Below are 23,175 nucleotides of genomic sequence, written 5' to 3'. Positions count from 1 at the left end.
TATTATATTGCTTATATTTAAAAAAAAATCTCCTGTGCGGCCGTTGTATACCTGGGAGTTTGCCAGTCGTCGGCTTCAGCCCCCACGTAAATAGTACGGGGGTGTCCGGGATAGCACATAATCACTCTTGACCCAACGTCTTGGTCCGTAAAGGAGGTGTTAGTGCGGTGAGCGAGGCAAATGGACTATGCAGCTTTACCACTCTCACTTAGCCATAGGAGTTTGACAATGGGATTGTAAGACAGCCCCTGGTGCATATGCGGCGTTTGAACTTAGATGCCTTTAGACGCGTGACTGAACAAACCCAGACCTTCGTGTAATACGGAAGAAATTGCTAGAGATTTAATAAGTCGCCGAATTGCTAACCAGCTCTCACCACATTACGACAGTCAGTTTTCGGCTTTCTCTATTGAGGTGCTTGACCGGGCTAGCCGGAGACACAATCGCAGTAGTTCTCCCTTTGCTACCTTAGCCGAAAAACGGAACGTAAGGTGGCAAGCACAGGAGCCGGGCAACCCAACTATTGACCAAAGACGTGATTTGGAGCCGATGCATATAATGCAGTATTCGGGACACCGAAGTATACTCTAAGAGTGTTCAGACTTTCTATCATTGAAGATATGTATGTGGCTCGAATAGAGCCCCTGGCGATTTAAGTCAGGTGTATATGCCAATTTGGACGTAAGGTGGGAAAACAGGGAAAAGGGCCAATACCAAACAAGGTTGGGCAAAACTGTTTTCATTATAATCTGATTGGTACGTCAAAACGTATTTTTATAGAGGATGCGATAAGCATCACGGCTATTTTACATGCCGAGGACAAGGGAAAGTTGTATACAGGTCCTAAATTTGAAAAGATGATCTAGAAGATCCTTTGCACATTCTGCCGCATGTCTGCGCCGCTTTTCACCTTGGCATAGGATCCTTTGAGAGGATCGATGATCAAGTGTGTAAAAGGGGCCTAGAAGAGGGCCCTTGTTAGCTCCAGAAATTGATGCGGGCTTGTAAAGAACCTGAAAAATAAAAACAATACGAAAAAGGTGGAGCAATATGTAGGTCCGGATAGGGTTAAGCCGTATCATGGACCCTATGTTTAGTATGCCTCCATCCTTGCCCATGGTATTTTTAACGCGTAGTTATGCATGCGCGGTACGTATGCCGCTATCAGGCTGGGGCATTGGCGGAGGCCGAATTGCTAATCTAGCTCTATATGAGCCGAACTGTCGTTCTACAAGGTAGACCGGGCTCGTTTAACAGTATCCGGGGACTTGACTACCGGTGTGGTCTTCAGCTTAGCGAGGCCACCCTGCACCTCGGCCACGAGGGCCGCGGTATGCTCCTCTGTATGGAGGGAGCGCTCCATGTTTCCATTAACTGTTATAACGCCACGTGGTCCAGGCATCTTTAAGCTTAAGATAAGCGTAGTGCGGGATCGCACTGAAACGGGCGAAAGCAGTTCATCCGAGTAGTGCATGATAGCCACTTCGGAATGGGACAATGTCGAAGATCAGGTCTTCGCTCCGGAAGTTATCCGGTGAGCCGAAGATAACTTCCAGCGTTCTGGATCCTGTGCAACAGGCCTCTACGCTGGGTATTACCCCTTTAAAGGTGGTTTTAGTGGGCTTGATTCTTGATGGATCAATGCCCATTTTACATACGGTGTCCTGATAAAGCAGATTGAGACTGCTACCGCCGTCCATAAGGACTCGCGTGAGGTGGAATCCGTCAATAATCGGAACGAGGACCAATGCAGCTGAACCCCCATGACGGATACTGGTCGGATGGTCTCTGAGATCGAAGGTGATCAGACAAGCTGACCACGGATTAAATTTTGGGGCGACTGGCTCTAAGGCATAGACGTCTCTTAACGCGCGCTTGCGCTCCCGCTTGGGGATATGAGTGACGTAGATCATGTTCACTGTTTTGACCTTGGGGGGGGGGATTTCTTCTGTCCCCCTGTGTTCTGTGGGTGAGGCGCTTCGTCGTCGTCCTCGCTAGGCGGCCCCTTCCCCTTGTGTTCGGTGTTGAGCTTGCCGGCCTGTTTAAAGACCCAACAATTTCTATTGGTATGATTGGCAGGCTTATCGGGGGTGCCATGAATCTGGCAAGGCCGGTCGAGTATTCTGTCCAAACTAGATGGACCATCTCTGTTTCCTTTGAATGGCCTCTTCCGTTAACCGGGTTTGGAGCCACTGAATCCGGCGTTAACCACACTGTCTTCGGTATCTTGGTTGTTGTTTCGATGCTTGTCTTTATTGCGTCGTGGCTTGCCATTGCCATCCCTGGCTTCGGAAGTGCCGGGGTCGCTGGTGCTATTGCTTCAACGAGCCAGCCAGTTATCTTCTCCCGCGCAAAAGCGGGTCATGAGTGCGGTAAGGGCTGCCATGGACTTCGGCTTTTCTTGGCCGAGGTGTCGGGCGAGCCACTCATCTCGGACGTTGTGTTTAAAGGCCGTGAGGGCTTCGGCGTTCGGACAATCCACAATTTCATTCTTTTTAATCAAGAACCTGGTCCAAAGTTTCTGGGTTGATTCTCTGGGCTGCTGGACTATCTGACTAAGGTCATCGGCGTCTGGAGGCCGAACATAGGTACCTTGGAAGTTGTCTCGAAAGGCGTCCTCCAAGTCTTCCCAGCTTCCAATAGAATTTTTTGGGAGGTTGTTCAGCCAGTGCCGTGCTGGCCCCTTGAGTTTTAGGGGCAGGTATTTGATGGCGTGGAGGTCGTCACCGTGAGCCATGTGGATGTGGAGAAGAAAATCTTCGATCCATACTACGAGATCCGTCGTACCATCGTATGATTCGATGTTCACGGGTTTAAATCCTTTGCGGAACTGGTGCTCCATAACCTCATCGGTGAAGCACAAGGGGTGTGCGGTGCCTCTATATCGAGCGATGTCCCGGCGCAATTCAGATGAAGTCCGAATGCGGTTCTCGGCTCGAGTGAGGTTGTGCCTGTCACGCCAGGCCTGATGGTTGTCCTCTCGTGTCGGAGCACACCCCCTTGACCCATAGACTGATCTTGTCAGACCGGCGCTGCTGTCCAGGTCCTTGCGTAAGTCATAGGTATAGCCCGGGGCTGCTGCCTCCTTGCCTTGACGGCGGGGTGGCACGGGATGGTGTTCGGCGTGGGTAGCCGGTCTACCCCGTCCACGCGGTGGTCGGTCGGGTTCGTCGGCGTTTTTATGCTTTGGCGGTATTGGCTCAAGGGCCTCGTCGTCAAATTGAGGTAGTAGCTTACGCTTCGGGTAACTCTTGGTTGGGCGCTCGAGGCCGTATTCCTCGGCTGCCAGGACATTAGTCCATCTGTCATTGAGTATATCCTGTTCAGCTTGAAGCTGCTACTGCTTCTTTTTCAGGCTTCTCGCAGTGGCGATTAGCCTGCGCTTAAAGCGCTCTTGCTCGAGGGGCTCCTCCGGCATGATAAAGTCTTCGTCGCCGAGGCTCACGTCCTCTTTGGAGATCGGTAGGTAGTTACTATCCTCCGAGTTCTCGTTCCCAACTGGATCATCGGGGTTGACTTGCCCGTCCTCCCAATCATCATGTTCGGATGTTGGCTCGACTAGTGCTTCGGGGTCTTCGGTGTTTTCCGGAGTGTTATTGTCTTCGGTGCCGGTATTGTTGTCTTTTTCGCGACGCGATTTTGAGCGGCGCCGCTGACGTCGATGTTTTGGAGGTGCTTCGGCAGGCTTGTCCTTGACCGGATCCTTCTTGCCGTCATCATCATCCTCTTTTGGTGTATCCACCATGTACGTCATATGTGGAGGTGGCCGTCCAACGTCCGGTAAACGGAGGATTTTGGCCTTGATCATCTCCTGCATCGTCGTCCATACCGTCGATGTCTTCGGAGGCGTAATCCAGCACGTCAGTTAGATCCTTGACAGTGGCTATGAAGTGGGTGGTGGGTGGGACCTAAAATTCCCCGCTCTCAGCCCCTAATCCGGGCTGGTCGTAATTCGGAAGCGATTCCTCTGTGATGGCGAGGGATCGCATTAAGTCTAGGGCCTCGTTTAGGAGTGAGGTTTGGACAGAGAGGCGAGAGTCTATTGGGCCGGCCAGGGTGAGGGTCTCCTGGCCGTGCCCGCTTATCACGGACTTCAAGAGTTCGGATTCAAAGTCTGAGGGAGAGTCTGATGCTTTAGCGACAAGGGGAGTTTGGTTCGTCCTTAGGTTTGCTGATGACGTCGTCCCCTCCGGATCTCCGGTAGCAAGTTCCATAATTGTGGAGAGTCCCGCGTGCTCTAAATTCCCGTCTTCGGACCCGGTGGTCCGCTCTGGATCTAAGGCCAGAACGGCGGTCGTGGCCGCGAATCCTTCAAAGATCATGTCTCCTCGGATATCGGCGACATAGTTTAGGTTCCCGAAACTGATCTGATGACCAGGGGCGTAGCTATCGATCTGCTCGAGGTGGCCAATCGAGTTGGCACATAGTACGAAGCCGCCAAATACGAATATTTGGCCGGGGAGGAAAGTCTCCTCCGAAACAGCATCATTGTGGATGATCAAACGAGCCATCGAACCTTCTGTCGACGACACAGAGGAACTCTCAATGAAAGCACCAATGTGGGTGTCAAAACCGGCCGATCTCGGGTAGGAGGTCCCGAACTGTGCATCTGAGGATCGAAGGTAACAGGAGGCGGGGGACACGATGTTTACCCAGGTTCGGGCCCTCTTGATGGAGGTAATACCCTACTTCTTGCTTGATTGACTTGGATGAGTATATAGATTACAAGAGTTGATCCGCCTCGAGATCGTAATGGCTAAACCCTAGATGTCTAGCCTGTAGGATTGTGATTGCCTCTACACACCAAACCCTCCGGTTTATATAGACTCCAGAGGGGCCTAGGGTTGTATAGAGTCGGTTTACAGAGAAAGGAATCTTCATATCCGCGCGCCAAGCTTGCCATCCACGCCAAGGAGAGTCCCATCCGGACACGGGAGAAGGCCTTCTATCTCGTATCTTCATGGCCCACCAGTCCGGCCCACGTCACATAGCCCGGACGCCCGGAGACCCCCTAATCCAGGACTCCCTCAGTAGGCACTCTTCCCACTCCTTGATGTTCTTCTTGATCAACATGTGTAGGAGGGTAGATAGCGTCCGGTTCGTGACCTCTATTTGGTCGTCGGTTTGAGGATGGTATGCCGAAGAGAACAAAAGCTTGATTCCAAGCTTGGCGCATAGAGTCTTCCATAAGTAACTTAGGAACTTGACAATCGCAGTCCGAGACAATCGTCTTTGGCACTCCATGTAGGCGCAATATTTCCTTACAAAAAAGACTTGCAACATGTGAAGCATCGTCTATCTTGTTGCATGGGATGAAATGAGCCATTTTAGAGAGTCGGTCCACAATAACAAACACGGAATCTTTGCCATTTCTAGTTCTAGGCAAACCAAGCACAAAGTCCATACTAATATCTTCCCATGGGTGATACGGAATAGGAAGTGGCATATAGAGGCCATGGGATTGAGCTTTTGACTTAGCTTTGCAGCATGTAGAGCATCGGTTGGTGAAACATGAGACGTCGTGGAACATCTTGGGCCAAAAGTAGTTCTTGGAGAGCGTGGCAAATTTCTTGTCACGTCCGAAGTGTCCCATAAGTCCTCCTCCATGAGCTTCTTGAAAAAGTAACAAATGAAGAGAAGACCCGGGGATACATAGTTTGTTAGCTCTCATAAGATAATCATCTTTGATGTAATAGCGTTCCCAAGATGTATGCGTCAAACATTTGGCATATGGAATAGCAAAAGTAGGATCATGCGCATACAAGTCTTTTATGTGCTCAAAGCCAATGACATTCAATTCAAGTTTGGTAATAAGCATGCATCTACGGGAAAGGACATTCACCACAACATTTTCCTTACCTTTGATGTACTTGATGACATAAGGAAAAGACTCAATGAAATCACTCCACTTAGCATGACGCTTGTTCAACTTAGTTTGACCCTTAAGATATTTAAGTGTTTCATGATCGGTGTGGAGAATGAACTCATGAGGGCGGAGATAATGCTCCCAAACATGCAAGACTCGAACTAAAGCATAAAACTCTTTGTTATATATGGGGTAGTTAAGTTGCGCTCCGGAAAGTTTTTCACTAAAGTAAGTTATGGGGCGCTCCTCTTTCATTAACACACCTCCTATGCCATAACCGCTAGCATCGCAATGTATTTCAAATGGCTTATCAAAGTTGGGTAATGCAAGCAAAGGAGCATGTGTAAGAAAATTCTTAAGCTCATTAAATGCGGTATCTTGGGATGGTCCACAAATAAATGGTGCATTTTTCTTACTCAAAGCATGCAAAGGGGATGCAATGGTGCTAAATTCCTTAACGAATCTATGATTGAATCCGGCTAAGCCAAGGAAACTTCGCACTTTTTGCAAGTTGGTTGGTTGAGGCCAAGTTTTAATAGTATTGATCTTAGATTCATCTACATGAACACCCTTAGAAGACACAACGAAACCCGAGAAAATGAGCTTATCAACACCAAAAAGGCATTTGTCCATATTAGCATAAAGGCGCTCTTTTCTAAGAGCTTGCAAAATGATTCTAAGATGGGTGACATGATCTTTGAGGGATTTGCTAAACACAAGAACATCGTCGAAATAAACCACAACAAATAAACCAATGTAAGGGCGAAGAACAAAATGCATCACACGCATAAAGGTGTCGGGTGCTTCAGATAAACCCATTGGCATGACCAACCATTCATACAAGCCAAACTTGGTTTTGAAAGTGGTTTTCCATTCATCACCTTCTTGGATGCGTATTTGATAGTAGCCACTTTTAAGATCAATTTTAGAGAAAATTGTGGCTCCGCTAAGCTCATCTAGCATGTCGTCTAAGCGTGGAATGGGGTAGCGATATCTAACCGTGATAGCATTGATAGGACGAAAATCGAACACATACGATATGTACCATCTTTCTTGGGAACAAGGATTACCGGGACGACACATGGGCTCAAACTTTCTCGTACATGGCCATTGTTGATGAGTTGTTGTACTTTCCGTTGGATCTCCTTGGTTTCCTCGGGGTTGACGTGGTAGGGAGCCTTGTTAGGAAGAGGTGCTCCGGGGATGAGGTCAATTCGGTGTTCGATGCCTCGTAATGGAGGTAGACCGGGAGGTAGCTCGTCGGGGAATACATCTTGGAATTCCTGCAGTAGAGAAGATAACACTAAAGGTAGATTTTGAGAGGTGTTAGTTTTTGTCGCCTCGCCTTGCACAAAAGGACATAGTGCATAACACTTGATGGGTTCTCACACACTTCTCTCATCTCACTTTTGGTAACGAATAGCACTAGGTTTTTCTTGTCACTCATTGTGGAGGTACACAATTTGGGCTTGTGGCGCTTACTCTCTTTGTGGTGGTTCGCTCTCTCTCTCCCTATTTTCTCCATGATGGTGTGTTGCTTTCTTGTCAGTGATCACTTGGCTTGGAGACATAGGTCGTAGCACGTACTCCTTCCCTTTCATTTTGAAGCTATAGTGGTTGGTTCACCCACTGTGGAAGATGCCGCGGTCAAATTGCCATGGTCGGCCAAGTAGGAGGTGGCAAACAGACGTAGGAACAACATCACACTCCAAAGTGTCTTCGTATGCTCCAATTTTGAAGGAGACTTGGACCATGTATTCCACTTGAATTGTGTCGGAGTCGCTAAGCCATTGGACCTTGTAGGGATGAGGGTGCTTCATCTTAACCAATTGGAGCTTGGAGCATAGTTCTTCACTTGCCAAGTTATGGCAACTTCCTCCGTCGATGATGACCTTCATGGACCTTACATTGATGCCCGCCTTGGTGTGGAAGATATGACATGTTTGGTCTTCGTCTTGTTGATGCTGAAGAGCCAAGACCTTGGAGACAACTAGAGCGGGGCTCTAATCTTCGTCACACAAGACTTGGTCATCTTCATCTTCATTCACTTGCCGGTGGATAGCCACATTGTCAAGGGCTTCCATTTCGCCTTCACTTATGGAGTCATATGTACCGTCGTCGTTGAGAATCACGGTACGCTTGTTGGTACACTCGAAGGACTTGTGGCCTCGGCCGCCGCATGTGAAGCATTTGATGTAACTTGTCTTGAGGGTCTCATCTGGTGGAGTTGTAGATGATGAAGCTCTCGGCTTGAAGTTGCTTGTAGTAGAAGGACGACTTGAGGTTGTCAAAGTTTTCTTATAACTTGACTTGTCGTCGTTGCTTGTAGAAGGTTTGGTTGAGGTAGAAGGTGTTGTAGTCATTGAAGCTTGATTGTATGCGCCATATGTCTTGGAAGAGTACTTGGCATATTTGAAGTCATCTTGCTCCGCTTTAGTAGCTTGATGCACTAGCTCAATGAGGTTTGAGTAAGGTTGGAAGTCGGCGATCTTCTTTGTAGGGTGATTAGGTCCATTCAAGAAGCGTGCCATAGTTTGCTCATCATCTTCCGTAACATTAGCTCGTATCATGGCGATCTCCATTTCCTTGTAGTACTCTTCAATGGTATTTGTTCCTTGCTTGAGGAGTTGTAGTCGCTTGAAGAGGTTGCGGTTATAGTATGTTGGCACAAAGCGCGCTCGCATGACATCCTTCATTTGATCCCAAGTTGTTATTGGTGATTCACCTCTTGCTTCTCGACGCTCAATGACTTGTTCCCACCAAATGAGGACATAATCTTGGAATTCAAGGGATGCCAGGCAATCTTCTTCATTTCCTCATAGTTGTGCAAGCGAAAGATCTTGTCAACCTTTTTCAATGCCCATGAAAGGTACTCTTCGGGATCATTGCTTCCAGAAATCTTGGGCATGGTGAACTTGAGTTTGCCGTAGTGTTGCTCTTCATTGTGTTGGGGTCGAGGGTGATGACGTCCTTGATGAGGAGGATTGTCTCCCTCAACTTGCTCTTGGTGTGGAGGATTCCCATTGCCTTGTTGCTCTTGGCGAATATGTGGTTCTTGTCGAGCTTGTGGAGGAGCTTGTGGAACTTATCGGTGCAATCGTGCTTGATAGTTCCTTTCTTGAACTTCGTCATGAAGTGCTTCTTCTTGCTCACGAGTATGTCGGTTGCGTGCGGCAACGGCATGACTTGTGTCTCGGAGGGCACATTGTGCCTCAAGTGCTTGAGCTTCTCGCGTTGTTGTTGTTGACGAGAGTTCGGCGTCTTGCTCGTCTTGGTGTTGGCGTGCTCGCTCTTCCTCTTGTTGGCGTAGGCGTTGCCGTTCTTGTGCTTGCGCAAAGGTAGCTTGATTTTGACGATCTCGATGTTCTTGCGCTAGAAGTTGCTCTTGAGGATCGGTGTCATGTAGAGGATTACGGTTTGCTTGACGGTCTTGGCGCGTGGCTCGACGAAGAGTGCTCAACATCGGTTTACCTGAGCCAGAGATGGTGTCGTCTGTGACAGCATGGTTTTTTTCCCTCTCTCATTTGCTTGATTTTCTTTTGAAGTCATTTTGAAATTTGGAGTTTTTGATTCTTTTCATATGGACTTAAACACTTGGGTACCCTTGGCTTTCACCCAAGTGCCTCATTTCCCTCCCTAAACATCATTCCCCTTCTGATCCACCCAAAATAATCTTTGGAATATTTTTCTTAAATGAAAAATATTCATTTTTTTCCAAAAACCCTAGCCAGATCAGTATGCTCCAAAGCAACCCCAATTTTTATGGCCCAGAAAAATCTGAGAAAATTCACAAATATTCTTTGAACCCTACGGCATCTTCCTGAGCAAAAATATTTCATCACTTTTTGGAATATTTTTGCTACAGAAAATGTTTTCTGTTCTGGACAGAAATGATGGTTTCTACAGCAACTACCATTTTACTTGCTCCATTGTGCCTGGGTTTTCTTGTGCATTTTCACCGTAGTAGATCATGGCTAACCTCCAAAGCACAGCCTCCAACTCCCAGCCGTTTGACCTCAGTAACTGCTCAAAGTTACTGACCAGAAACTTGCTTGGCATGTAAAAACTTCTCTACTGCACCTAGATCCAAACCAAAGCGTGGTAAACTTCAAAACCACCACGAACAACATGCCAGGCATGATTTTTGGACGTAGGCTGGCCTGAGGGAGGAGTTCGCGCGGTGACCACGCGTGTCCACCATGTCATGCCTGCGTGTCGACGCGCTCTGAGTGCCGCCGAGCGCTCTGTTCGCGCGTGCTCGCTTCCCTCGTCTGCCCGAGCGTGCCAAACCTCGCCACCATCTTCGTCTCAACGCCATTAACTCCCCTCTAGCGCTCTCCGACGCCGGAGCTCGCCGCAGCGAGCACCGGCACGGTCCGGCCAAACCCACAGTGCGGTGCGCACTGTGCTCGTCACCTTCTCCTCATTCCTGTGCTCGTCCCCGTTCGCCAACAGTTGCCGCGTGAGTTGCGTCGCCTTCTCCCCCTCTCACTGACGCCGCTCGTCGCCGGGTGTAACACCCCGGATGTAACTTGCCATATTTGTAACTCCGACTCTTGCCATTTTCGGCTATGTGTTATGATATTCCCTTCGTGGTCGGGTTTTGTCTTTCGTTTTGCATTTTGTTCATGTCATGCATCTCATATCATGTCATCATGTGCATTGCATTTGCATACGTGTTCGTCTCTTGCATCCGAGCATTTTCCCCGTTGTCCGTTTTGCAATCCGGCACTCCCACCTCCTCCGGCGCACCCCCTTTTGTTTTCGTTTCGTGAGCGGGTGTTGAACGCCCTCGGAATGGACCGAGGTTTGCCAAGTGGCCTTGGTATACCACCGGTAGACCACCTGTCAAGTTTCGTTCCATTTGGAGGTCGTTTGGTGCTCCAACGGTTAACCGGGTAACCGCAAAGTCCGTTTGTGTGTTGCAGCAAAACCCCTCTCCAAACAGCCCAAAACCCCTCTAAGTCACTTCCATGCTCTAGGTCATTCGATCACGATCGTGTGGGCGAAAACCGTGCTCAATTTGTAGTCTCCTAGCTCCCTCTACCTATAAAAACACCTCCCCCCTCCAAAATCTCGGGCAAAAACCACCCTAACCCTAGTCCCCTTCCCCTCTCCGCGGCCGGACGCGTCCGCCACCGCCGGACGAACCCGCGCCGCCGCCCTCGCCCAATCGCACGCCGCCCACGTCAGCGCCCCGCCGAAGCCCGCAACCGGCCCCCGCGGGCCCGTGTGCCTCGAGCCGCCGGTGCCCTCCTCCCCGCGCGCGCGCCGCCCGAGGCGCCTCCCTCCGGCCGCCTCCTCTTTCCCCTCCATCGCCGGCCGCCGTCTCCCCCGCGATCTCCGGCGAACTCCACCAGATCCCGATCCAAAATCTCTAAGGTTGACTTTCTCCCTCTCCCGAAAATCCCAAGTCCTGAGATTTTTGCATTACATGCTCATGTTCATCGCATCATAACTCTCTGCATATAGCTCCGTTTCATGCGTGTAATATATCGAAATGTTCGTCTCGTCTTCATTTTGTTCCATTGCACCATGTTCATTTGAGCCCATCTTGATGCCCAAATCGCTAGTGCAAGAGTGCTAGTTGCTGTTATCTGCTGCTACTTATCAGATCTTAGGGTTTTGTTATTTTTTGTTGGATTTAATCGGTGCATCTTATGAGTATGAGCTCTACATGTGTTTTGATGTATGCCATGCCATCTTTACAGAGGTGTATGCCATGTATTTTTGTGATCTCTGTGGTGACTAGCACAAGCATGCAAACTAGGCTCCGTAATGTTTCTGATTTCAGGGACAGTGATTTCTCCAAGTCTGTGACCTATTATTTTGTTGCTATGTATCCATGTGGCTACAGAGAGATCTATGCTCCTTTTGGTGATGTTCAGTAAGGATGTTTTGTATATATTCTTGTAGTTGATCCATTCATGCCCTTGTTTGCAATTATGGAGTGCAATAGCATGACTCAATCTTGCTCTACTTTTGCTATAAAATATTTCTGGCAGATTCTTAACATGATATTCAATTTTTCCAAGCTTGTTGTAGTTGTTTCATACATGCTAGGTACTTGCTCTTGCCATGGATAGCTTCATAAACATGCCATCTTGCTGTAGGTATGCTTGGTTTGTCATGCATTGCTTTGTGATGAGTGCGTCAAGCTCACAAAGATGCCCTCATAATGTCTGTTTCTGCCATGCTCTGTTTTCTGCTGTCTGAAACCTGTTAACGAAACTTGCTATGTTTACATGGTTGACATCATATCGTCTGGTCCTTTTTGGCTTATGGTCAGTAAGGGACTTTTGTCATATCCATTTAGTAGAATACTGCCATGCCTTGTTTTTCCATGTTAAGTTCCCGTAGCATGTTGATTTCGTACTCTGAACATTGCTACCTGATGCTGTTTCTGCCATGTCCAGTAATTTCACCAAGTCTGTGAACCTGATATCTTTTGCACGTTTGCCATGCCTGGTGTGATCTAGCCGTAGCTCAGTGTTCATCTTTTGTCAAGCATCTCCTGTAGATTACTGCCATATGCTTTGTTGCTATGTTGGGGTGCTGTAGCATAGTTTCTTGTTGCATTCTAAGTGCTATCATGCTGTTAATCACAGATTCGTGTCATTCTTGTTTTGCTTGCCATTTGCAAACCGTGCATCCGTTTCCGGTGATCTTTATATCGATTTCAACCAAAATCATCTCATCTTTCCAGTGGAATGCTTGGTTTGCCAAGTTACTGCCTTGTTCATCATTTTTCGTCCGGAGCACGCATATGCATCGCATATCATATCTTGCATATCATTCATGTATTGCATCATGTTGCTTGTGCATTCCCTGTGATTGATTGTGGTTCCGTTGCTTGTGTCCTTGTTTTGGGTAGAGCCGGGAGACGAGTTCGTGAACGAGGAACTTGTTGAGTACGCTTACGAGGATCAAGCTTTCGACAACTCAGAGAACCTTGCAGGCAAGATGACCATACCCTCGAAATCACTTCTATCTTTGCTTTGCTAGTTGTTCGTTCTATTGCCATGCTGCACTACCTACCACTTGCTATATCATGCCTCCCATATTGCCATGTCAAGCCTCTAACCATCCTTTCCTAGCAAACCGTTGTTTGGCTAAGTTACCGCTTTTGCTCAGCCCTTCTTATAGCGTTGTTAGTTGCAGGTGAAGTTGAAGTTGGTTCCATGTTGGAACATGGATATTTTTGGAATATCACAATATCTCTTATTTAATTTAATGCATCTATATATTTGGTAAAGGATGGAAGGCTCGGCCTTATGCCTGGTGTCGTGGAATTGTCACGGCAGATGTCCTCGTGCAAGGACTTAGTCGTGGAGCCATCGCATCTAGGAAGCTTAAAGGGGTTAAACGGGGCAAGGGACACGAGGATTATACTGGTTCGGCCCCTTACGGTGAAGGTAAAAGCCTACGTCCAGTTGAGGTGGTATTACTTAGGGTTTCGATGACCAGGAGCTAAACCGCTCTGCTTGGCTATCGATCTGATCTTCCTTGTCCTGAACCGCCGCCGGGTCGTCCCTTTATATAGAGAGGTTGACGCCCCACGGCTCTCAGAGTCCCAGCCGGCTTATAACAGTGTCCAGCTCGGACTCTTAACTATTCTTGCCTTACACTACAAGTCTTGCCATAACGGCGGTTTATCACTACGGGCCTTAAGCCGCCTCCGGGTCTTAAGCCCATTATTGAACCGCCATCGTCAAGCTTGGTACTAGGCTTCTCGTGATGATCATTATGACGTAACCCGGCCCCTCCTGGGCGGGTGACTCTAATGGTTATATCCTCAACATTAGGCCCTAGATTGATTTGAACCGGTTCATGTCAATCTTCAATACCTTTAAGAGAAAATCTTTCAGCTTCTGCTTGTGCGAAGGTTATGACCCGCCGTGACGTCATCTTCTGGATTCTTGGTAACCCGCCATGACGTCATCTTCCATTAAATTCATTTTTTTATTCTGTCATATCCCAACGGATCTTATCTTAATGACCATCCCGAGAATCGAGGCATTTCTGCGGCAAGATCATCATGTCTTCAGCCTCCTCGTTTCTCGCGCCCATTTACCAGCCGGCCCTTATAAATAGGCCCGGCCCGTAAGCCTTTGTCACTCTTCTCGATCCGTCGTCTTCCTCCTCTGACGCCCCAGAGCCCGAGCTCCGCCGCCGCCGCCGTGCACCTCGTCTTCACTGACCAAGGCCGCTGCATCAACCTATCTTGACCAGAAACCTGCGGCGCGCCTCTGCTGCTCATCAGCACCAGTAAGTCTTCGCCGTCCCGTACCTTAGATCCGCATTAGGGCTCGCAAGTTCTCTGTGTTCTTCGTAGTTCATCGCGATTTCTTCACAGTTCCTCCACCGAGGTTCCTTTTGATCCAAAACGGTACAGACTCCCTGCGGTAGTAGTTTCTCACCCATTTTTATGCTGGTAGATCCCTTTTGTCTGTAAAAAGACCTCGTTTAGAGCTTATGAACTTCTCTGTATCAGCTTTTTAGGTCTAGAAATTTTTCCTTTCTGGACGATCGTTTGATCCAAAATAATCCCTGCAATCTGTGAAAGTTGTTTATGCAACACTTAGACAAAAATTGCATATGTTAGCCATGGCGGCTCATATCGCCGGCTTAAAAGAAGCCATGCTTTGTGAAATTTCTGGCTTACTCATAATAGAATTAAATAACTTAAATTGCTTATAATACCCATGGCGGCTTAAATAACCTGACACAATTAGTCATGTATCATTAGGCCCCTTCATAAACCGCTGTCCTGAATACCGAACTGAGATCTTTCTCCGGCTTAAATTTGAACCAGAAATTTTCCTTTGTCATAGGCTTCCATTTTCCACAATGCCGCCCAAGGCTCCCAAGGCGCTCATTACGTGCAACTGGGTGAGGTCCAATGTTACTGAAAGCACCTTAGATGACTTCGTAAAAATGGGTTACCTGCCTAAAAAGGAGGTCATGTCCTACCGTGCGCCTGACCCGTCCAAAGAGAGACCTCAACCAAAAGACGGAGAGGTTGTTATATTTGCTGACCACATGAGCCGGGGCTTTGCTCCTCCTGGCTCAAAATTCTTCAGAGATGTTCTGAACTTTTTCGATCTGCGACCTCAAGACATTGGACCCAATTCTGTGTCGAACATTTGTAACTTTCAAGTGTTCTGTGAGGTATACCTCGGAGAAGAACCCAGCCTGCTACTCTTTAGGGAGTTATTTTACCTGAACCGCCAGAATGAATGCGCCAACGGTCCTAGCTTGGAACTTGGTGGAATCTCAATTCAACGACGGAGAGATTGTCTCTTTCCTTATGCTGAGCCGCCAAGCCACCCAAAGGACTGGAACCAGACATGGTTCTACTGCCAGGATACTTCTCCGGCTGATGAGAACCCTCTGCCCGGCTTTCGCGCCCTGCGTCTGGAGTCAAATCACCCCCTGCCAGACAAATTATCTCAAGCTAAGCGTCAACCACTTATCCCCACCATCAACAAAATCAAAGCTCTTCTGGGAAACAGCCTTAACGGCGTTGATCTGGTCCTGGTCTGGATTGCTTGGCGGGTGATTCCTCTAAGCCGCCGCCCCGGCTTAATGTGTGATTACACGGGCCGGAAGGATGATCCTCTTCGGCACAGCCCCAACGACTTACCTGAGGACGTCGTTGATGACATGACCAAGTCCTTTCTGAACGAGAGCTTAGCAGATTGCGGGAGGACAGGCTTAAGTCCCTTCTGCAAAGCTAACCCGGCTCCGGCGGTAAGCTACTGATCTGAACACCTTACTTTCCATTTTAACAAATTTCGTCTTAACTTCAAGAAACCTTTGTTGTATTTTTCAGGCTAATGATAAGTTCTGGAAGGTCAGGTATGACCATGAGGCTGCTAAAAAAGCCAGGAAGGTTAAAAAAGCCACCAGGAGAGCCGCTCCCCACAAGAAGGGGAGTAAGCCTAGCGCCTCAGACCTGCTTCACCTGGATGACACCTCCGAGTCAGAGGTAGCCCTTGATTCTTAGGCTCTTCTTTTGTTTTTTGTTTGTTTTTAACCACCTTATTGACACTGATTATCAGCAGGAGGATACCGGAGCGAGTAACCCGGTGATTGAAGAGGTAACTATACTTTCCTCCGACTCGGAGCCCTTGCCAAAGCTGAAAGTCCGAAGAGTAACCCGGAAAGTAAGATTTTCACATCCTTTAGCTTATCAAGATCCTCAATTTCTTTTGAAGCGACAGATTCATGAGAGCCGGAGGCAAACCCGGACCAACAAGGATGCAGACCTCTCCTCCGGCTTACCTGAAGCATCAAGGAAGTGCCGGACCGAGGTTATCTCCAACTTATATCCTTTTCATCCTTTGGCGGGCGTCACTCGTCAACCACTCAATTCTTCTGATTCAAACTATCAGGAAACTTCACCTTCCTCCGGTGACTCCATGCAATCTAACTTGCCGGCTTTCAAGACCGCACCCGGGTAATGATGATCAGCTTATTTTGTGCTTATCTTACTCATGTTTTTGCACTAACCTTTTGACTTTCAGTGCACAGGCAAAGCCCAGCAAGAGGGCAAAGAAAAGTAAACCGGTCGAAGAATCGGTCCTAACTCAACCGGAGGCTTCTGCTCATGAGCCGCCGTCTGCTTCAGCTCCTGAAACCACCGCTCCAACTGAAGAACAAGCCATGGAGGGTTCTGATAACCCGGAGATTCCCAGCCCAGCTCAACCGGCCGATGACCCGGACGTTGTAATCACCCGGACAGAGTTTGTCGAGCCGGGAAGACCCACTGTGCTGGCTAGATGCTCTGCCAAGGAAGAACTGCTGGAGCGCCGCAGGGCCAGGCTGGATATCACTGACTATGCTAACTTGAGCATTGGAGATATTGTCTCCGGCTATGTTAATCAAGTGCACAACAGCCGGGACCTGGAAATTGACATGGTGAAGCAAATCCAGCAAAAATCTGAGGTATGACTCTCTTGCTTATTCCATATTTATCCTTACCATGTCAGCCCCCAAGTCTATGACTTATGATAAAATATGTTGTAGACTTAATGCCGGCTTAGTAACTACTGCAAGAAAACCGGCTTACCTGGTACCACTCAAGGGCCGGCTTAAACAGCATAGTTCACCCGACTCTTTCCTCACTTTAACCAAGTAGTTGAGCAACTTGACACATTAGCCCCCAAGTGCCAAGCACCTTTGCCTGCAAAGGGCTTGGGACTTATTTTCATGAACCGGCACTGTAAATAGAGCTTCTCAGCCTACATTAGCCCCCAAGTGCCAAGTGTCTTTGCTTGCAAAGTGCTTGGGACTTTAATGTTGCATGATAATCACTCAAACTGTAACCCAGAATTTGTACAGGCTTCCTGCAAGAAATTTGAATTGGAAATCTCTGATCTGAAGAACCGCCTGAAGACTTAGGAAAATGAGACCCAAAAGGCCAATGCCAAATTTGAATTCAGTGTCTCTGCACAAGAAAAACTGAAGAAAAAAATTTGAAACAGAAAGAAAATCCTGGGCCGATGAGAAGACTGCCTTGCTCAGCCAACATCGCTCTTGGATACCCCAGCTTGAAGGAAGACGGCACCCCCTTTGAACAGAAAGACTTCGCTGCCTGTGTGAAGAGCGTGTGTCCAGTGGCCACCTTGATTGGGAATGACACAGACCTTACCAAGTATCAACCGGGCTATGACGCAGAAAATCAGAGGATCCCAACTCCACGCTATGAAGCAGTCAGCCTGATCCCTCCGACTCGTAAGCATACCTTCGCCCCAGAAGTTGACCCGGCCGGGTTAATTGATGATGAGGCTCAATTTGAAGCCTTGAGTGGCATTGACTGGAAATCATCAACCTTCCAGGTCATGGAAACAGCCGGAGGAGCGGAAAGGGATGAGCCGGAAGCTTCAACCCAACAAGCACTTTGACTTCGTAGGCGGCTCATGGTTATGCCTTAAAAACAATGCCTCACCTTTTGGACTCGGGGAGTTCTGTAATAGAGTAGGACAAACACTTAATTTTGTCGTGCCATCGTGCATGTGTGCAGCGCTTAACTCTGTTGAAGCTGCTCTTTTATATTCCTCCGGGTTATGTTTGATCATTTACCTTCCTTAAGCTTAAAGAGCTGTCTTTAAGTGTCCTGCATAGAAAAACAAATCACAAGTCTCTAGGCGGCTTACCGCATGGAGAGTCATATATTTTACATATAACCCGGAGTATGAACCAAGGTCATAAAAGACCGGCTCTCAATCATATCTTCGAGATAACCATAATAGCATACCTGTAAGCCTTCAAGTACACCTCCGGTTCATGTAACCCAAATAATGAGGTGGAGAAACTCAACTCCGGTTCACCAGCACCTATAATGCTTATTGTGTGCTATCAACATTATTAATCAAAGTTAAGCCGGTGGAGTAAGAACCACCCGTGCACACTTTTGATATGATCAAAAGAACTTGTTGCAAACCAAAAGATCAAAAACTTAGGGGCTTCTGATTCGAATACGACCAGAGAACCGTCCCAAAGGGGTTAAGCTAAGATTCGAATGCGATCATATAGCCCCCAGTGGCTTTGGCGTTGCCTATCAAGAGGGTACCGACAGCTATGTTCTCTTAGGTTCGAATATGACCTTTGTTTGAACAGGAAGCCCCCAAATGACCTTGAGAGTTGTTTAACGACGCTGATTCGAATATGATCCACGTCGGTTCTCAAAGGGGGTTGAGCCATGATTCAAATATGATCAAGAAAAACTCCCCAATGAGCTCGGCAATTTGCCCATCAAGTGGGTATCGACAGCTATGTTCTCTTTGGTTCGAATACGACCTATGTTTGAACAGGAAGCCCCCAAGTGATCATACTGTTAACGGCTAGATTCGAATACGATCATAAGCCGGATCAACCTCCAAGTGACCATGTAATGTTGTAATGGAAATAACAATAATACATTTACCTTTGGAGGAAAAAAGGACAGAGGTCCTGCTTTATTATTTATCATAATATATACATGGCTATAGAAATATGTACATTATGAGAGCCGGTGACTCAAGTGTAATAAGGCCGAAGCTGAGCTATGTTCCACGGCAGACGGGTCTCTTCCTCCGACTTACGTGAATCTTTGTGCTCCCGAACATCGATAAGGTAGTATGACCCGTTGTGCAAGTTCTTGCTGACCACAAAGGGCCCTTCCCAAGGCGGGGATAACTTGTGTGCATCTGTTTGATCTTGGATAAGACGGAGCACCAGATCACCTTCCTGGAAGACCCTGGACTTAACCCAGCGGTTGTGATAGCGGCGCAGGTCTTGTTGGTAAATCGCCGAGCGAGCTGCTGCCACATCACGCTGTTCGTCCAACAAGTCAAGAGCATCTTGACGCGCCTGCTCATTATCCGCCTCAACATAAGCCGCCACTTGAGGCGAGTCATGACGGATGTCGCTAGGGAGGACCGCCTCCGCTCCATAAACCATGAAGAAAGGCGTGTAACCCGTAGATCTGTTAGGAGTAGTATTGATGCTCCATAACACGGAGGGTAACTCCTCCACTCAACAACCCGGCGTCCGTTGCAAAGGGACCAAAAGCCGGGGCTTGATGCCCTTCAAGATTTCCTGATTGGCTCTCTCAGCTTGACCATTGGACTGAGGATGAGCCACTGATGAAACATCAAGCCGAATATGCTCTCATTGACAAAACTCCTCCATGGCGCCTTTAGACAAATTGGTACCATTGTCAGTTATAATGTTGTGTGGAAAACCAAAGCGAAATATCACCCTTTTCATAAGCTGAACCGCTGTGGCTGCGTCACACTTACTAACTGGCTCTGCCTCAACCCACTTTGTGAACTTGTCGACCGCCACCAAGGGGTGGGTCTTCTTATCCTTGGACCTTTTAAAAGGCCCAACCATGTCAAGCCCCCAGACCGCAAATGGCCAAGTGATTGGAATCATCCTCAACTCTTGAGCCGGCACATGAGCCCGTCGCGAGAACCTCTGACAACCGTCACATTTACTGACCAAGTCCTCTGCATCAGCATGAGCCGTCAGCCAATAAAAACCATGACGAAAAGCCTTGGCCACAAGGGATTTTGAGCCAGCATGATGGCCACAATCCCCCTCGTGAATCTCACGTAAAATTTCTTGACCTTCCTCAGGGGAAACACAACGCTGGAAAGTTCCAGTGACACTGCGACGACGCAGCTCGCCATTGATAATGATCATTGACTTAGACCGCCGGGTTATTTGCCTGGCCAAAGTTTCATCCTCAGGCAATTCTCCCCGGGTCATGTAAGCCAAGTATGGTACTGTCCAGTCTGGGATAATGTGGAGAGCCGCCACCAACTGTGCCTCTGGGTCAGGAACAGCCAAGTCTTCCTCTGTAGGCAACTTAACAGAAGGGTTATGCAAAATGTCCAAGAAAGTATTAGGCGGTACCGACTTTCGCTGAGAGCCCAGCCGGCTTAATGCATCAGCCGCCTCGTTCTTCCTGCGATCGATGTGCTCTACTTGGTAACCCTGAAAATGTCCAGCAATGGCATCAACTTCGCGGTGATAAGCCGCCATGAGAGGGTCCTTGGAATCCCACTTGCCTGACACTTGCTGGGCCACTAAATCTGAGTCGCCAAAGCACCTTACCCGGCTCAAGCTCATCTCCTTAGCCATCCGAAGACCATGGAGCAAGGCCTCGTACTCAGCTGCATTGTTGGTGCAGGGAAACATCAACCGTAGCACATAGCAAAACTTGTCACCTCGAGGGGAAGTTAATACGACTCCAGCCCCCGAGCCCTCCAATTGCCTAGACCCGTTGAAGTGAATAGTCCAGTATGTATTATCCGGTTTCTCTTCAGGCACCTGCAGCTCTGTCCAATCGTTGATGAAATCCACCAATGCTTGAGATTTGATAGCAGTGCGTGGCACGTATTTTAGACCATGAGGCCCAAGTTCTATAGCCCACTTAGCAACTCTTCCTGTGGCGTCTCTGTTTTGGATGATATCTCCTAGGGGAGCAGAACTAACCACAGTGATAGGGTGACCCTGGAAATAATGCTTAAGCTTCCGGCTTGCCATGAATACCCCATAAACAAGCTTCTGCCAATGTGGATACCGTTGTTTGGACTCAATGAGTACTTCGCTGACGTAGTAAACCGGCCGCTGAACCAGATACTCCTTACCCGCTTCCTTACGCTCCACCACCATAGCCACACTGACGGCTCGTGTGTTAGCGGCTACATACAGCAATAAGGGCTCCTTGTCAACGGGAGCAGCAAGGACTGGTGGCTCAGCTAGCTGTCTTTTCAAATCCTCAAAAGCAGTATTAGCAGCATCATTCCAGATAAAGTCATCTGTTTTCTTCATCATCTGGTACAGTGGCATGGCCTTTTCGCCCAACCGGCTTATAAACCGGCTCAAAGCAGCGATGCGACCCGCCAGACGCTGGACGTCGTTTATGCACGCCGGCTTAGCCAGAGAGGTGATTGCCTTGATCTTTTCCGGGTTAGCTTCAATGCCTCTGTGAGAAACCAGAAAACCCAAGAGCTTGCCTGCAGGAACACCAAAAACACACTTGGCCGGGTTAAGCATCATCTTGTAGACCCGGAGATTATCAAAGGTCTCTCTCAGATCATCTATCAAGGTCTCCTTCTCCCTGGATTTAACCACGATATCATCCACATAGGCATGAACATTGCGCCCAATCTGGTTATGAAGACAATTCTGCACGCAACGCTGGTAAGTCGCCTGTGCACTCTTGAGCCCAAAAGGCATAGACACATAACAGAAGGCTCCAAAGGGAGTGATGAACGCCGTCTTCTCCTGGTCCTTAACTGCCATTTTGATCTGATGGTATCCAGAGTAAGCATCCGAAAAGCTTAAACGCTCGCAGCCCGCCGTAGCATCAATAATTTGATCAATACGGGGGAGAGCAAAAGGATCAGCCTGACAAGCTTTGTTTAAATCCGTATAGTCCACACACATCTTCCAGGTGCCGTTCTTCTTAAGCACGAGCACCGGGTTAGCTAACCATTCTGGATGAAAAACTTCAACAATAAACCCGCCGCCAAGAGCCGGGCTACCTCCTCACCAATGGCTTTCCGCCTCTCCTCATTAAACCGTCGGAGGAATTGCCTGACCGGCTTAAATTTTGGATCAATATTGAGAGTGTGCTCAGCGAGTTCTCTAGGTACACCCGGCATGTCAGAAGGTTTCCATGCAAAGATGTCCCTGTTCTCACGGATGAACTTGATGAGCGCGCCTTCCTATTTCGGATCCAGATTGGCACTGATGCTGAACTGCTGAGATGAGTCACCTGGAACAAAGTCAACAAGTTTAGTCTCATCAGCTGACTTAAATTTCATTACCGGCTCATGCTCCGTGGTTGGCTTTTTCAAAGACGTCATATCTGCCGGGTCAACATTGTCCTTGTAAAACTTCAACTCCTCTGTTGCACAAACAGATTCAGCGTAAGCCGCGTCACCTTCCTCACACTCCAAGGCTATCCTTCGGCGGCCATCAACCGTAATGGTCCCATTGTGACCCGACATCTTGAGCTGCAAATACACGTAACACGGTCGTGCCATGAACTTGGCGTAAGCCGGCCGCCCAAATAAAGCATGATACGGACTTCTTATCTTAACCACCTCAAAGGTTAGTTTTTCCGCCCTGTAGTTGTACTCATCTCCAAAGGCCACTTCCAGCTCGATCTTACCGACTAGATATGCCGACTTACCGGGCACCAGCCCATGGAAAACAGTATTGGACTGGCTGAGGTTCTTATCAGTCAATCCCATACGACGGAAGGTCTCATAATAGAGGATGTTGATGCTGCTGCCTCCGTCCATGAGCACTTTAGTGAATTTATATCCCCCAACCTGAGGAGCCACCACCAAGGCCAGGTGACCCGGATTATCAACCCGGGGAGGATGATCTTCCCTACTCCACACGATAGGCTGCTCAGACCATCTTAAATAGCGTGGAACCGCCGGCTCAACAGCATTCACAGCCCTTTTATGGAGCTTCTGCTCTCGCTTCCACAGACTGGTAGTAAACACATGATACTGCCCGCCATTAAGCCGCTTTGGATTGGTCTGGTATCCCCCCTGCTGCTGCTGCTGATGACCCTGGCCGGACTGCTGATTAAAGCCCCCTTGAAAATTCTGAGAATTGGAATTTGAGCCGCCGCCCGGGCCATGAAAGCCCCCGCCGCCTGAGCCGCCGCCCGAGCCATTGTTGCCATTGAACGCATTGGAATTTTTAAAGGCCTTCATGATTGCGCAGTCCTTCCATAGATGAGTGGCCGGCTTTTCCCTAGAGCCATGCCTTGGACAGGGCTCATTCAACAA

This window comes from Triticum aestivum, chromosome 6D (assembly GCF_018294505.1).
Source record: "Triticum aestivum cultivar Chinese Spring chromosome 6D, IWGSC CS RefSeq v2.1, whole genome shotgun sequence".
Lineage (NCBI taxonomy): Eukaryota > Viridiplantae > Streptophyta > Magnoliopsida > Poales > Poaceae > Triticum > Triticum aestivum.
This window is presented reverse-complemented; position numbering follows the sequence as displayed.